The sequence below is a fragment of the Ursus americanus genome, chromosome 33, assembly GCF_024610735.1.
Source record: "Ursus americanus isolate L20-20 chromosome 33, mUrsAme1.1.p, whole genome shotgun sequence".
Taxonomy (NCBI): Eukaryota; Metazoa; Chordata; class Mammalia; order Carnivora; family Ursidae; genus Ursus; species Ursus americanus.
Genome location: NC_142159.1, coordinates 32392954 through 32409514, shown reverse-complemented (window position 1 = coordinate 32409514; position 16561 = coordinate 32392954). Strand labels below are relative to the sequence as shown.

General features: G+C 43.6%; 1 long non-coding RNA gene across 4 annotated transcripts in view; it reads right to left on the bottom strand.

Annotated features, from left to right (window-relative positions):
• Positions 1 to 3820: 3820 nt before the first annotated feature.
• LOC123777810 (uncharacterized) overlaps positions 3821 to 16561 on the bottom strand; it is a 45554-nt gene continuing 32813 nt past the window's right edge. For 3 of the 4 annotated variants that reach the window (XR_015722720.1, XR_015722718.1, XR_015722719.1), the window contains 3 exons: positions 10359 to 10523; positions 8478 to 8976; positions 3821 to 5320 (listed from right to left, as the gene is read on the bottom strand). This is a non-coding gene — a long non-coding RNA (uncharacterized LOC123777810). The remainder of the gene's footprint in view (positions 5321 to 8477; positions 8977 to 10358; positions 10524 to 16561) is intronic. The other variant, XR_006775728.2, reaches the window with a different exon arrangement.

The window sequence follows — 16561 nt, the reverse complement described above, 5'->3', positions numbered from 1 at the left end:
CTGTCACCGTTATAAGCCTCTCCCAGACTCAACCAGGTACTGATGGGCCGACTGCCACAACAGCGTGCACGAAAGTCTCTTCAGGGGAGTGGGCCAGGTCAGCTCCTGGGTGACCTTCCTCAGCAGCAGTTACTTTTGAGCTCAGAGTGAGGCCCGTTGCAATTGTTTCCAGAACGCTGTGACTCTGGAGGACAACCAATCAGAGAGACATCACAACACTTTCACTCTTCCCACAGGATTGTATACATCTAGCTAGAATGCTTTTAAAACAATGCTTCCCTGTGGCCAGGCTGAGAAATGTTGATTAAAATGTGAATTTGGGGGGCGCCTGGGTAGCGCAGTTGTTAAGCGTCTGCCTTCGGCTCAGGGCATGATCCCGGAGTTCTGGGATCGAGCCCCGCATCAGGCTCCTCCGCTGGGAGCCTGTTTCTTCCTCTCCCACTCCCCCTGCTTGTGATCCTCTCTCTCGCTGGCTGTCTGTCAAATAAATAAATAAAATCTTTAAAAATGAATAAATAAATAAAATGTGGATTTGGGCTTTTCTTTAATAAGTTTACATCCAAGATATGTCCTTTTCTTGCTATAAGGAAAAGCCTAGCAATGTACTGTGTTAGAGAGAGAATTACTCCAGAATTAAGAGGAAAAAGAAAAATCAAGGGAAAATATACATACAATTATATATAAACATATATCTACATGTATGAAAACAAAATAATGTTTTAAATAATATAACGTTCCATTGTGCCATTTGCTTGTTCAGATGCCTTTTAGTGCTCATTAATGCCTTCCGGATAATGTACAGGCATCTTATAACGGCTTATAATTATTTTCACAAAGTGATTTCTGCTTAGTGCTTTAGTTTTATATTTACTGTTGCCCATTTTGAGTTGAATGCTCCAGCCATTCTGAATTCCTTTCACGTAATTCTCTTAAACTAATTTTGTCTTTATACTTCTGCACATTCTATTTCTCTTCTTCTGTAATACCCTTTGTCTGACTCTCTCTTTGGCGAATGCTTTTATAAGTCTTAACTTAGACATCACCTCTCCCAGATAGCTTTCTGTTACATTCTGTTTCCAATTTAGATGCCTCTGTTAGGTGGTTTTATTTTACTTGCCTCCTATGGTAGCTTTGATTGCACTATTTTGTAATACACTCCATAATATTATATGTTTCCTGAAGGCAGACACAATGCCTATTTCTTTTTGATTGCATCTCCTGTATTCAAGTCTAAGGTACACATCAGGTGTCTAATATATGAACTGTTAGAAGAATCTCAAATAAATAACGCATTTGGCAACTTCACAAAGAATATGATTGTTCATTTGTAAAGTTGAGAGTATGGCTACTTTGCAGTGTTAGTTTGAGAAATATAAATAAATAAATATATAATTTTATTCATGACAAAATTTTGGCTTTCAGTCCTAAAATTCACTATGATCTTTACAGTCTTCTATGCAGGGAGGTGGGGCAGGGAGCAGAGGGAAAGGGACAAGCAGACTCCCCACTGGGCGGGGAGTCCACAAGGCTTGATCCCAGGACCCCAGGACCCCAGGACCCTGAGATCAATCATGACCTTAGCTGAAGGTAGACACTTAACTGACGGAGCCACCCAGGCGCCCCTGTGCGGTTCCTACTTTTAGGATCACTTTCCTACCTCTTCTGTCCTTCAACCTGACTAACTTCTACTAAACTTCAGGTCTCAGCTTAGGCTTCACATCACAGACTCTACACTGTCTTTGACTCACTACTAAGGCTGAGTGACAGTGGGACTCTATGTGCCTTCAGATCACCGTTTGATTTCCTAAGCTTAGTCCTTGACTCATTTTAGAGTAAAAATTCAGTGAGAGAAGATACTATTTATTTTCTCATAGTTCTTTTTTCCCCAGCATGTAACATGCATATAGAATTTAGTAGGTACTCAATGAATAATTGTTGATTGATTGAATGAATAAAATCTGAGAGCCATGTTAGCTGGAAATGATTGGCCTTGAAATACACATGAAGTCCTGATATAAGATGCTGAGAAGTTGATCACTTGTTCAAGATGACCTGGCATGCTCATAGCTAGGTCAATGGTAGAAAGTAACCCTTTATCAATGTCACTTCTCAAGTATATCAAATAAGAAAAGCATATAGATTAATGAGTGTGGGAACGAATAAAATGTGAACGTTGTAACATAAAGAGCTTGAACAAAAATAACAGGGATGAGATTGTATATAGCATTCCCTTTTCGGTGTGATGTTTTGTGTAGTCTTAGGAATGTAGAAAAGGCATCAATCCATTCCCACATTATAGCCTCCCTCATGCATAGACATGAAATAGGGTAAATATAAGTGGCAAGCAGAGTGAAAAATGTCCATTGTAATGGAACTTATAACTAAGTTTGAATAATTTATAAATCATGTTAAATCTAACTGAAGATAAGAAAAGGTATTTGATTGATTGACTTAGGATGTTAGAAATAGTTTTGTTAAGAACAGAAATATACAATAGCTAGACTGATTATCCATATTTCTTTATCTTTTTAAATTTAAATGAACTGCACAATATCTCTTATACGTGAAATCTTTTTTAAAAATTGAACTTATAGAAAGGAGTAGAAAAGTGGTTGTGAAAGCCAAGCAGTAAGAGAAATAGAGAGGGGTTGGGAAAAAATAAAAAATAAATGATAAAAAAATTGAATTCATAATAATATACAGCATATAACAAATATTAAAATACATATCTAGATAAATGGTATGTATTATGTAAAATAATATATAATATTCTATCATGTTATATATATTTTTCCCCATCCAGCCCCTGCTGTTGTGGAACATATATATATATATATATATATAGTGATATATTATGGTGGGAATGTGAGACCTGCTTTGGCCAATTTGGTATTGCAAATCGTAATGGAAGTAAAGGTTTAAAAGATGCTTTCATGTTTCAAGTCTTGCTCCCCCATGATTGCCATGGAAATATGCCTGACCTAGGCTGCTGGAGGATAAGGCGAGTGGAGAAGAGTGGAGTAGTCTTAGTTACCCCAGACAAGGCCATTCTAGACCAGCCAGCAGCCAGTTGATCTTCAGACATAACAGTGAGCTCAGCCATGCCCAGAAGTGTTCATCTGCCTCCAGTCTAAATTATCCATTCACAAATTTGAGTGAAATAATTTGCTGTTTTAAGCTTCCGAGGTTTAGAGTTATGCACTATTACTGTAATAATTGTTTACAGAAATAGCAGGAGAAGTGGGTACTTCATTGAACAGCCTGTGGTGTGGCTTTGAGAAGATAAGGCTATATTTCATTACAATAGAATAAATAAGTAGGCTCTCCAGTGAGCTCTGTACCGACTCCACGGTCAGATGTCTCACGGTTCCAGAGATCGGGACTCTCTGAGCCCATCCAAAATGGAATGACTATTGAAATCATCTCCTGTGTAATATAGCTTCTTAACTCAGGGACCACTTTGGAGGGCCACCTGATTTTCTTCTTAGAAAGGTATCTCAGGAATGCCTTTAGCTTTTTGGTGATGAATCGGGAGAAGGCTCCTTGGCAAAGATTACACACACACGTACACACACGACACGACATGTACATTATGTGCACAAGTAGTCTCTTGTTTTCTCAGGCGAGCCATGGGTGTCTTATCCTATTTCTCTTTTCCTTTTTGGTAGTTGGCATCTTTTTTCTGTTTTCAGCTTGAAATTCTACATTTAAGGGACTGAGAATTCAAGGCATAAAGAAGAAAATTTTTTCATAGAAATTCAGATTGACTAATTTCCTTCTATTCATCACGTACGTGAAAAGCATAAAACTAGTGGTCAGTAAACGTTTGAGTGGAATCCCATCCTCATTAGGCTGTAAGGAAGTGATATCATCTAGTTCTAGCCTGTATTCCACAGCAACCTGAGTGATTAATAAAAATGCCAAGGTCATACAAATCGACAGTGGGGAAGTTGGAATATAAAACATCAGGGTATTTTTTATTAGCTATGATGCTCGTTTCATTACTACTTATTTGTCGGAAAGGGGAATCCCAGGTAAGGAACTTGGGCCATTTAGATCACTTAAGTCTGAAGCTGCAAACTGCTTGTATTTTTATTTGAATGACGACCTACTGGAGACTGCTGATTAATAAACATTTGGGATATTTGGGATGTTTGGGATATTTCTATGTCTTCTGAATTCTTAGAATGACCTTGGCCTGGTTCTTCACACTATGAACTGCACCCTAAATGCTCAAATGTGATGTATCCATCTCATCTGGGAGTCGGGATGGCTCCCCAAAACAAGAGCCTTGCGGCTGGCCAGCTTCATGACATGCCTGTATTTATTATGATCCCCAGGGCAGCACATTTCCTGATGGACAGCGTGTCAAATAGTTCAGTGTCTTCCTTGGGAAAAGGACACACAGTAAGTGATTTACTGAAGCAGTGCCTGGAAGTATCTTGTGAGTGATGAAACAAATACATGATTATGACTTACAACATGTATATTCTCAAATGCATTTAGTGTAAAGATACAATTATCCGGAAGTGATGATGAGGTATTATTTTGTTCATTTGACACAAAAATGAAGCACATAATTGCTAGTACTGAAAGGCACACAAATATTCACTGGGAGAACTTGAAGTAGGACCCCGGTTTCCCCATTTCAAGTGTATGTTTTCCCCGAAGCTACAGGGGAAACGGTATTTTCATTCCAGGGTCTAGTGGAATCAAAGCATCACCAGAGATGGGTGCTTCAGCTAAGTAGTACCCCCTCTCTGTAAGTGAAAAGGGAGAATGATTAGACTTTTTGATACCCTAAAACCCAAGGAATGACCTTAACTCATTTGTAGGACTTGCTACGTATCTAGTCTTCCTTAAAGCTCGGCCCACTCTCCTACTTTAAAGCACACCCTCTCTTACTGCTGTGTGTAACTGGAAGCAAGTACGTGCCTCCCAGTAGAGACCCCAAAGAGGCAAGGAGCCAGCTGCAGGTTGGGGTACAGGCTGCAGGTGCCTGGAGAGCACTGTGCACATGCTGCACAGAGGTACAAGGCTGAGTCTCCAGGCTGGGAGCCTGCGATATGCAGGGACAGGCGTCTGGCGCTTTTGTTGAGGAAGACTGTGAATCTTCCATCTTCAGTTTTACCCGTAACTGAGAATATCGATATCAGGAATTCAGGACCTTTAGCAGGGTATTTTTTGTACCACGGGAAGTAATCAAATAAATCATTATTGTAGTCACAGTTCAGAATAGAAATCTTTCCTTCTTGCACGTTCAGGGACGGAATTTGCTTGACCTGCTGCTGGTCACCCGTCCTCTGTTGACCATTCACCCCTGTTCGGAAAGAGAATAACAGATTTTAAATTCTATTTTTTAAGTCCCCACAGAAAAACATCATGAGCCAGAACACAATGCAAAATAAAACACAACTTCCCAATGATCCCATCTCCCAGCCTTGTGGCGCCTCATGGAAGTTTTCTACTATTTTCAGACCTCCCGCCCAGAACTCACAGTCTGGCTGAAGCCACAGAATCAACAGCGATGCCCCCAGGAGCTTGTCCATTTCTACCGTGGACACAGGTTGTCTTCTCTTCTGCCCAAGCAACCATAAATCTGACTTCAACTTCCTGCACTTCATTCATTTCCTTCCACAGAGCCTTCTATTTCCAGTATGAGCTGCCCTGTTTTTAACTGTTCATCTTTGTAAAAGGAAGCACTGCCCCCTTTAGTCCTCATGTAGAAAAATTCTGAAAATGTATTTCTGTTTCCTAAAGATCAACTTGCAATCCCTCCCCCATAAAAATGTTAGAATAAGAGATTGATGGTGTTTGGGGAGAACACAGGGTATGATGTTGTCTTTACCATGGTTACAGATTTAGAATACGGGGAGTTTGATAGCTTAGCCTTTAATGTAATTGCGTTCTAACATGGTCTTCAGAGCTGTCCATATTTGCTCTGAATTAACAAATGCCACAAGGCAATTAACGCTGATATAAATTCTGGACACTTCTCTTAAAAACACAGATCAACACAACAAAATTTATCCTCTGTATTTTTTTTTAAAGATTTTATTTATTTATGTGACAGAGAGACAGCCAGCGAGAGAGGGAACACAAGCAGGGGGAGTGGGAGAGGAAGAAGCAGGCTCCCAGTGGAAGAGCCTGACGTGGGGCTCGATCCCATAACGCCGGGATCACGCCCTGAGCCGAAGGCAGACGCTTAACGACTGCGCCACCCAGGCGCCCCTATCCTCTGTATTAAATCATCCGCTGCAACGTCTCTCTTAGAACTTAGATGTGATTATTTTGTGTGTTCTGTATTGTCAAATGAGAAAACATTACATAATCCTGTAAAGTTTAGAAATGGCAGGAAGCCGTATACGTGAAAGGCACCAGAAGATGCCAAAAGGCAACATGTTTGTTTGCCTTCACTCTTGGTCTATATGTAGTGTACGTCTCCCCAGTTTAATCCAATGGAAGAGACGAGAAGAATCTATTGTGCTTTCGATGTTAAATCAGTAGGGCAACTAGTGATTGCAGCTAATGATAAATCTCAAAATAATGTTTTGGAATTGATTTGAGCAAAGACAACAGAACACAAAACAAAACAATTTCCAGTGCATATTTTATATGGGAAGAAACACTTTAATTTTTTATTCGAATAATAATTCCACTATTAGCTATACTGCAAGAACCAGAAAATCTTTTTCTCTTAAGATAACACTCACATATTTCCTCTCTTTTAAAGGCAATTGTCCATTTTATTCACTAGTCAAAATGTGTCATGTTTATGTATCATATTTAGCATATCCTGTGTATCTTATTTAGAAATGCTTTCTGCATTTAAAAAGGAATCAGGGTCTCTAGAAAAGTAATGTTGCTTATCATTCATTAGTTTCACAATTCTTTTGATTAGTCCTCAATGCAGCTATCCCTCTCCGTGCTCTGTGAGTATGTAGGCGTGCTGAGTGCTCCCTGTACCCTTCACCTTGCTGTCTTATAATATACAGACAACGCATTTCAAGGATCTGGTTTATTTTAAGTCTCTCCTAGCATGAGAGTCACCCATGCACACGGTCTTATCATTTGCAAATTATATTTTAGGACTCAAATTTGCCAAGATCTGCTTTGCTTCACACACACACACACACACACACACACACACACACACACACACACCCCACCTGCACTTTTCCCTGACCCGGAGCACTTTTCCCTACCCTCTTCCATCCTTCAGCTTGATGAACTCCTATTAGACGGTTAGGTTTCAGGCTGGGGGGTCACATAGCCCAGAAAGCGATCTCTGACTGACATGTATTTGTTTTCATAATATCCTTTTCTCTCCCAATTCAGTTCTTCTCTTCGTTTACAGGAACTTTATGATAACAAAAATGTGCTCCCCGCTCAACTGTATGTTCAATGAGGAAAGGAACTCTTCATTTAGTCAAAGCTCCCTATCCAGGTCTCACAGGTACTCAAATAAATATCTGCTGGACGATTGAATGTATGGAAGTACGAGTCATGGCGGCGGGAAACACCGTCCCCAACTACATGAGGATTCGGAGGTACAAAAATGGTGACTTACTCGCCCAAAATGCTACAGCATATCTGTCATTGGAAACTAGATTTTTTTCAACGGCTTTCCACATACTAACAGAGAGGAAAATGGATATGAACAGAGCGAACAATTAAATGCACTGTACGAAGTTGGAACAAAAGACAAGAGAAGGATTACAGAGCATAGCGTTGCTCTTTCTTTGACACTTTATGTCTAAGGTTTGACTTTCTTATGATTTCCCTTCATACACGAGCATCATTTAGGGTGGGGCGAAAACAGCTTTCAGGGTGAAAATACCTGTATAACATAAGCTTTATAACTGGGCTTGAGGGATCTGCTAACTGGATTTGCTAAGTCACTGGTTCCCCAACTTAGAGATTAGGAGGTTAGGCATGGTTTAGTTTCGGACAGAGACGGTCACTACGTTGAATACTCATCAGCATTTCCAAGGGTTTGGAAAGTGGAATCCCTTTGATCAAGTGTGCCCTTCCCCACACCACGTTAGAAGATAGCGAGAGCGTGCAAACATCTCTCCCGTGCTGCTGGGCGCGGGGACTGCAGCCACATGCCTGGGTTCAGGCTTCGGGTGGGAAGCTCTATGCGCCCACTGCGTGGAAGTAGGAGGCTGAATCTCTGGTCTGGGATGCGGAAAGCTCTGCCCATCCTTCATACTAATAGTGGTCCTTCGTTTATTTCTCTTCCTTTTATTCCCCATTTAAATATATCAGAAAAAGGATCCTGGAGCTTTTTTCAGGGTTCTGTCTGTACCAGTGAAAGCTAGAAAGATGCAGAAGAGATACAGGTGAGATTGGTGCTTTCTTGCTCATAGAGATGAAGCGGGAGGCTCTGCTCCACATTGACGTTGACCGCTCATTCCTGTCCAGAAAGAGAATCAGATATATCTCATATCTGATGATCAATCTGCAGTATTTACCTAGTAACACAGTGCCACAGAGATCTCAGGATGAACCATCCCAGTGCCCGCCCCGTAGTGCTGAGTTGTGGTGCATTTAGAAATGCTTTCTGCATGGGTCAGGAGATGCAGGGCAATGGACGTGCAATGCGAATCGTATTGGGCCCTTGCTCCTACTCCGTGGGCTGGGTGAGCTATGGCTTCATGTGCAGGCTGCAGGTGTCTGGAGAGCACTGTGCCTCCACAGCGCAGAAATAAGTGAATGAGTCCCCAGGCTGGGAGTCTGTGATATACAGGTGGCTGTTACGTTCCTTGGTATTGACTGTGAAAATTAGCCTTCCTTTTTGCTGCATTCCAGAAGCAATGTACGACAAGGATGTGAGGCGTCCTTCAGGGCTTTGTTGGAACCACTGCACACTGGTCATGGAGCTAGAACAATTGCACATCATTGAGGCATTTCTGCCCTCTTGGAGGGTCAGGACCTTAGGACTCTGTTCCACCTTCATCTGTGCTCTTACCCCTGTTGAGAAAGAAAAATAGGCATAGGTGATGGTCACTGCAAAATGACTAGCTGTTTCCAAGTGTAGGAAAACTCTCCCTAGCTTCCATCGTCATGGTAGAGGACATAGCCCAAGAGACTGGTGTTCTCTCTCTTCCTCCACTTCTCCTTCCCACCCTTGTTTCTTCCCAAATTCAGTTGTGAAATGTCTTCAGGTTCCCGCTGGATGTTCTTAACTCACAGCAAATCTGTATCCACAGGAGGCCCAGCAAGATTCCCATTTGTGTCTGCATGGTTCTTGACTCTTGTTGTATGGACACTCCTTGATGTCAAGTCCCTTTAAATAGTGGCATGTGTCATACCATGAGCTTGAAGCTAACTTGTTCCTGTAACCCATCAGTGTCATGATATAGATGTGACAGCAGCCACTCCTAAGCACTGTCACTCAACTTTGTAGTGGGAACTCCACCTACTTGTGGCTTAGGGCACCTTCCGCACACTGCAGGGTGTTTGCATGTGTGTGTGTGCATGTGTGTGTGTGTGCGTGTGTGTGTTGGGGATAATGGAGGAGTTGCCTTTTTGCATTTAAAAATATTTTTTTCTTTAAACTCTGAGTATATGTAAAATAATTTGTGTGAAAAATGGGGAAATGTTAGCTGAGTGGAGGAATGAGAAATAGTTTATATACTATGAGTAAGAGATACTGACCAAACTGAAACCTGACACATGATCAGACTGAGAAACTTATCTAAGTTGTGAATGACTTGTTATATATATATATATTTACATATAAATTATATATACATTACATATAAGTACACATAAATATTACAAATATATATAACCAATTTCTGTTTTTATATTCCATATATTTTATTTGTTGAATTTATTAAAGTCAAATGATATAATAATAGTTCAGTATATAGGAACACTATAGAAATAAGAACTACAACATAGTAGTAAAAGGAAAATATTTACTTCCTCAGTCCTTTTCATATATATATATAAAATATAAAATATATATGAAGAGTGTGTATGTGTATGTATATGAAAAGGACTGAGGAAGTGAATTTTAAATAGCCTATAAGTTAAATTGGTAGAGCAAAAACCTTTAGGACATATATATATAATATCTGAAATATCTATCATTTCTCTCTATCCATTGTCTGTCTATCTCCTGAAAATTTCCGCTTTATCAATTTAACATACAGATCATTAGTTTTTAATCAGGACTGTTGCTCCCCAGGGGATATCTGGCAATGCCTGGAGATGTTTCCGATTGTCAACTGGGGAAGGGAAAGGGTTGCCACTGGCATTTACTGAGTAGAAGCCGAGGATGCTATTAAATATCCGGAAAGCAGAGGACAGCCCCTCACCCCAAATTCCCTGGCCCCAAATGTTACCGATGCTACTGCGGAGAGACTCATGGAGACAATGATTTTCAGTTCAATCCTCTGCCATTTTCTTTTCCCCTTTATTTCTCCACCTGCTTCTGCCCGTAGGTACACCGCCTCTTCTCTTTTGGCCTTTTTCTTTGCTTTTATTTTTCTGATCCTTGAGTTTCTGATCTTAAACGAGGTATAGGCATGGCTTAGAGAAGAACAACAATTTCTAGACCAATAAATGAAAGCTCATAGTGGTCTTTGATGCTAAAAAATAGGGATCCATGAAACCCCAAAGTTATAGAAATACGAAACAAATTGTCTTGTTTTAATCTCCAGCTTCATTCTGGCTTTTGGAGATAAAAAGGAAATGGGCGATAAGAAAGCGGGATCATGTGTGTTATTCACAATTCTCGGGTCCACCTAGTCTCTTCTCCTCCTCCTCTGCCCTGGCCTAAATTAGTAGCCCTCTTTCTGTTTGCTGGATTTTCATTGCTTATTCAGCAATGGATCCTGAAAGCCAGAATACACTCTCTGATGAGGGAGCAGAAGGCTGGCTGAAGACAAAGCATAAGCTGACACCCCGCAACCTCCCGCCCCCCACTCCTGGGTGGGATATGTGATGTTCCTCCAGGAAGTTCCCAACCGTCTTAATGTTCATGCCTTGCTAGAGGGCAAAACCACCTTCCCTAGACAATGGCAAGGCCTCTGTACCTTGGGAGTCTTCTTTAACATATGCAAGTATTATCTCAACCTCCCTTTTTCCTTACCTTCCCCCAACCCCATAGTCTTATCATCAGCCACCCCTCACAAGCTGGGGCAGCAGCTCTTTCTGCCACGGGTCCTGTCATAAACCACCAATTTTGCACCAAAGACGTCTCAAGAATTCTCTCCTGGTCATCCGCTCTGGGTTCCACCCCACTGAACCTCACCTATATTCCACAACCTCCTCATTTCCAAAGCACACTGGGTACTCATGGAAGCTGCAGGATGGACAGAGCCTCAACTGGCGGCTTTGGCACTGGGCATAGCCCCTCCACACCCCTCAGGCTCCTCCAGCAGTGACCCCCTGCCCCTGCCAGCCCCAATTCTTGATAACCCTCCAGTTCAGTTGTTGTGAGAGCGGTGCCTACGCTTCCTGCTCGAGACCCAAGTGAGGAAAAGGGAGAGATCCCTCTCCTCGCACGAAGTCACTTGACGGGGAGTCCACTTGATCAGAAGCTCTCCATCTGGGAGCCCTGCAAAGGACAGGAATGCTGTGACCCTCCGCCTTCCCCCAGGAGCTTTGGTGTGGGGAGCACCGCAGACGTCTACACAACTTGGCGCACAACAGCATTACACCTCCGCGCCTACAGATGCAGGCGGCTGTTTTCATTCTCACCCTCTCAAGAGGCGGGGAAAGCCCTCTGGGAACGCAAGGCACACAGAGCAACTGGCTGACCCTGAGCCCCACCGGGCCCCCTGGCAAGGGGCAGTGCATCCCCATCCAGGCAAAAACACCTGAGAATCAGGGCACTAGGCCCCTGCCCCCCGAAAACGAGGTGAAAGAACAAGTGAACAGCAAGTTTACAGACCAAAGAGGACGGCCAAACTCCAGCGCTAGGGAGGCTTTTTCTCATGATTCATTTCTCTCTCCATTCAAAATTTTCCATTTCGTTTTCTTTTTTCCCTTTCCTACTTTTTTTTTATTTTAGCAACTCTTCATTTTTCAATCTTTTCTTAACTTTCATTTTTTACATTGACATTTTATGCATATATTCTTCATTTTTGGATTCCTGTCGCTATATTCAATTTGATTTAAATCATATATATATATAAATCATATATATATATAAATCGTATATATATATATATATATATATATAGAGAGAGAGAGAGAGAGAGAGAGTTTGGCTTTCTTTACAATTTTGGGATTTAGTGACTTCCAACACACAGACCAAAAGACACTCGGGACCAAGTGGATCACCCTGTTTTGTCCACCCTGTGAGATCCTAATCTCTCTCTCCCCCATCCATTCTTCTCTGGGAAAAGTGACTAGAGGGAGGGATTCACAGCAAAAGAAAGAGCCAGAGGTAACACTCTCTGCCACTGATCTAATGCATACGGTTTTAAGTAAGATGTCAGAGCTGGAACTCAGGATGACAATTACAAAGTTGCTAGCTGGGCTTGAAAAAGGTATAAATGACATGAGAGACTCTCATAGTGCAGAAATGAAATCGAATCAGGCCCGAATTCCAAAGGCTCTAACTGAGATGCAGTCTACATTGGATGTGGATGCTCTAACGGCCAGGGTCAATGAGTCAGAAGACAGTCAGTGACACCAAAGACAAGCTGATGGAAAGGAAGGAAGCTGAGGAAAAGAGAGAAAGCCAACGAATGGACCATGGGTGGAAGAATCGAAAAATCAGTGATGCCACAAAAGGAAACAATATTGGAATTACTTCTGGCCCCGAGGGAGAAGACACAGAGGGACAGAAGATCTATCTGTGTAGATCTTAGCTGAGAACTTCCCTAATCTGGGAGGGAAACAGGCATTCAAGTCCAAGAGGTAGAGAGGACTCTTCCCCAAATCCACAAGAATAGAGGAACACCCTAACATATACTAGTGACGTTTGCAATTTCAGACATAAAGAGAAAATCCTGAAAGCAGCTTGAGACAAGAGGGTCTTCACCAAGAGGGGTAAGCACATTAGACTAGCCACATACCTATCCACAGAGATCTGGCACACCAGAAAGGGCTGGTGTGATCGAGTCAGGGTACTAAATGCGAAAAACATGCAGCCAAGAATACTTTACCCAGCAAGGAGTCATTCTGAATAGGAGCAGAGATGAAGAGCTTCCAGGACAAAAAGAAACTCAAAGGATTTGGCCGCTAAACCACCCTGCAAGAAATAGGAAAGGGGATCCTGTAAGTGAAGAGACACTCCAAGAGTACCACAGACTAGAAAGAAACAGAGACCATCTACAGAATTAGGGACGTGACAGGTAACACAATGGACTCATCTCCATCTGCTTTTTAGATTTTTTTCTTTATCATTGGTCTGAAGCAATTTTATTGGGATGTAGGTTGATAAGGAGGGTTTTTTTCATGATCTTTATGTTTGGGGGTTTTGTTGGCTGGACTCCTGAATTCTTGAATCTCTGGGTGTAGAGGGTTCATACAATTCAAATCATAATCAGACATTACTTCTTCAAACAGTTTTTTTCTGTACCTCAGCCAATTTCTTATCTACCAGGTCGTGTGAAATTGCTACAAAGCTCACACATACTCTAGTGTTTGTGTGCAGGGCGTGGTTTGCACCCTTCCTTTTCTCTGCTTTATTCTGGACAACTGCAATCATCATACATTCACGTTCTCTCTCTCTCTCTCTCTCTCTCTCTTTTTGCTATTTAGTGTTTAACATGAAAGAAAGGCCATCTACCACATTTTTCATCTTAGACGTGCTACTGTTCAGCTCCAGAAGTTGGGTTTTCCTTGTTTTCATATTTTCTATATCTCTGTTTCACTTCATCCTTTGTGTACATTCTTACGTATATAAAACCTCTTTCTAACAGTTGTTTGAATGTCCATATGCAATACTTCCATCGTCTTTTTCATTTCTGGGTAGGTTTCTATTGTTTAATCTTTCTCCTCAGTACGAGGTGAACTTTTCTCCTTTGCATCCTGGTAATCTTTTGTTGGAAGGCAGGTATCGTGAATTTTAATTGTTAGATATTAACTATGGCTTATATTTCTACACATACCCTTGAGGATTGTTCTGATGGGGAGGTTCCTGGAAAACTATTTTATCCTTCCAGACTAGCTTTCCAAAGGTTTGTTAGGTGGTATCACAGTAGTCTTCAATGTATTTTGCTACTGTTCTGTTGGTATTCTGAGCTCTCTTTGCAATGTCCCACGAATTACGAGGTTTTCCACTCTGCCTGCTGCCGGTAGCACAGACTTTTCCTGATTGTGTGTGAAGGCTACTGACATTTTCCTCTCTGCTTCCCCTGGACTATTATTTTCCCCACGCCACCTACGTTCCTCACACATGTGCCCTACTGAGGAATTCTATGAAAACTCAAAAGTGATCCTAGATGGCTTTCTGAGGTCCTCATTCTCTGTGCAGCTCTCCTCAGTATTCTGTACTGTAAACCACAGCCATATTGACTTCTCCAAACTTCCACCTTGCTGTCTCCAACTCATGGAAATGGCTGAGCTTCACCTGTATTCTTCATTCCTGACCCGTAGACTAGAAATGAAATCTCTTTAGGCAGTAAGTTAGGGAAATGCAGAGTCCCCCATGTTTGTCTTCCCCCTTGCACTAGTCACATCCCTGCATTGCCTGGAAATATATCGAAAGTGTTCTTTTCCCAGGGCGCCTGGGTGGCTCAGTTGCTTAAGCCTCCGACTCGTGATCTGGACTCAGGTCACGAACTCAGGGTCTTGGGATCAAGACCAGCATTGCGCATCACACTCAGCACAGAGTCGGCTTGAGATTCTGTCTCCCCTCTCCCTCTATCCTCCCCACCCCCCACACTCTGTCTCTCAAACCAACACAGAAAATCTTTCAAATAAAATAAAATCAGTTACGTAAGAGACAGCCTCTGCACCAAGGGGAAGACCCCAGCAGGGTCCGTGCCTTGCCCAGAATCACAGACCGGTAAGAAGGCAGAACCAGGCCTGAACCCAGCTCTCTGAGTGTCCTCAACGGTGGGGCCGTGGCTGAACCTAGCTACTCACTGGGAGCTTGGGAAGAGGTTGTGTTTTGGAACTGGCTGTAGACCTGGAGATGGTATGGGGGTGAGAAGAAGCATCGACATCCCAGGCAGGAGGCATCCCAGCACGTACCCGTCTGAGGAGGAGCCCAGGCCAGGGCAACCCACTGACGGCACCCCTGCCCGCATGACACCCAGAGGAAAGGAGGGATGGCTCGTGACACACGACTGGCAGCGTCTAGGGGCAAGGGTGGGCTCAGCCCCTCTAAGCCAAGGCTCCAATGCCTTCTGCAGGGTTTGCCTTGGAAATTAGAAAGACTAAGACCTGGGAAAGCTATTTCCCATCCACCCCTAGGTGGGACTCTCATCTTCTGGGCCTGCACAATAGGAGTATTGGGGCACACACATGTGCACAGGTACACACACAACACAATAGGGACTGTGGGTGGCATCGGAGGAGCTACAGACTCAGAGAAGGTGAGAAAGGAAGAAAATGTGGTGGCAGGTATTCCCTACGTGGGACACCACTCCCCCAATTTCTTAGATGGTATCCCACCTATGCCTGTGGACTTCTGCAAGAAGTACATGCTGGAATAATCCCTATCGCACAGGCAAGACACAGACCATCCCTGACGGGCACAACGGCTTCTCCGGGGTCCCAAACAGGGAAGATGGAGACTTGCGTCAGAGCCCGGGGTGTTTCTAAGCTGGGGCCCTGGTTGCACCCAGACCTTCCCTAGGGCCTGTGGAGAGGGTTGTGTTGGCGTCACTGGGTACGCATGTGGCATGGCACGCAGAAAGGGGATGAGCAGTCGGCAGCCCAGAGCACTGTTTGTGTAGGTGCTAGTCCAGGTGTGGACTCGGGGAGGGGATCCCAGGAAGTGAAGTCACTTCCCTGATAACCGACCCCCACAGAACTTGGAACCCCGGTCACCAGGCACCCACATTCTAGTGCGGTCCCGTATCAGGCTCACTTGGCCAGAGACATTCGATAGTGAAAGATGTTCTCTTGCTGCGTGCCCATTTTCCGGGGCTGTGGCTTTCAGAAACCCCGGGGTGAGGGACTTTTCACATGCTGCAGACACTGGTTCAACCCGCGCCCCCGACGCCGCAGGGCCTTTGCCAGGAGGTGCCGGAAGGTAATACCGAGCGGCCTAGACCAGGCCAGGCCAGGCCAGGCCACCTCTCCAAGCCACCCCCGGGCAGCCCCATACCCCCAGTTTCAGGGAAAAAGGGGTATGTGGGGGAGGTCCCGCCCTGGGCTGGAGGAGGTTGCAGGGCAGTGGATACCCTGGGGATGCCTTCATGGTCACACCAATGCCACGGTGGGCAGGGTGGAAAGAGGATTCCTGAGGTGCCTCTCACCAGGGCCAGAGTGAATCCAAGGCCCTCGAGCTGTGTCACTTTTCTCTCCATGGTGGAGCTGCGTGCATCCTGGGGTGTGGTGGGTCTGCAAGGGAGTCCCCTGGGTCTGAGGACCAGCAAAGGCAGCCAGACAGACCTCTGAGGCCTCCCGCCTGGCTGCC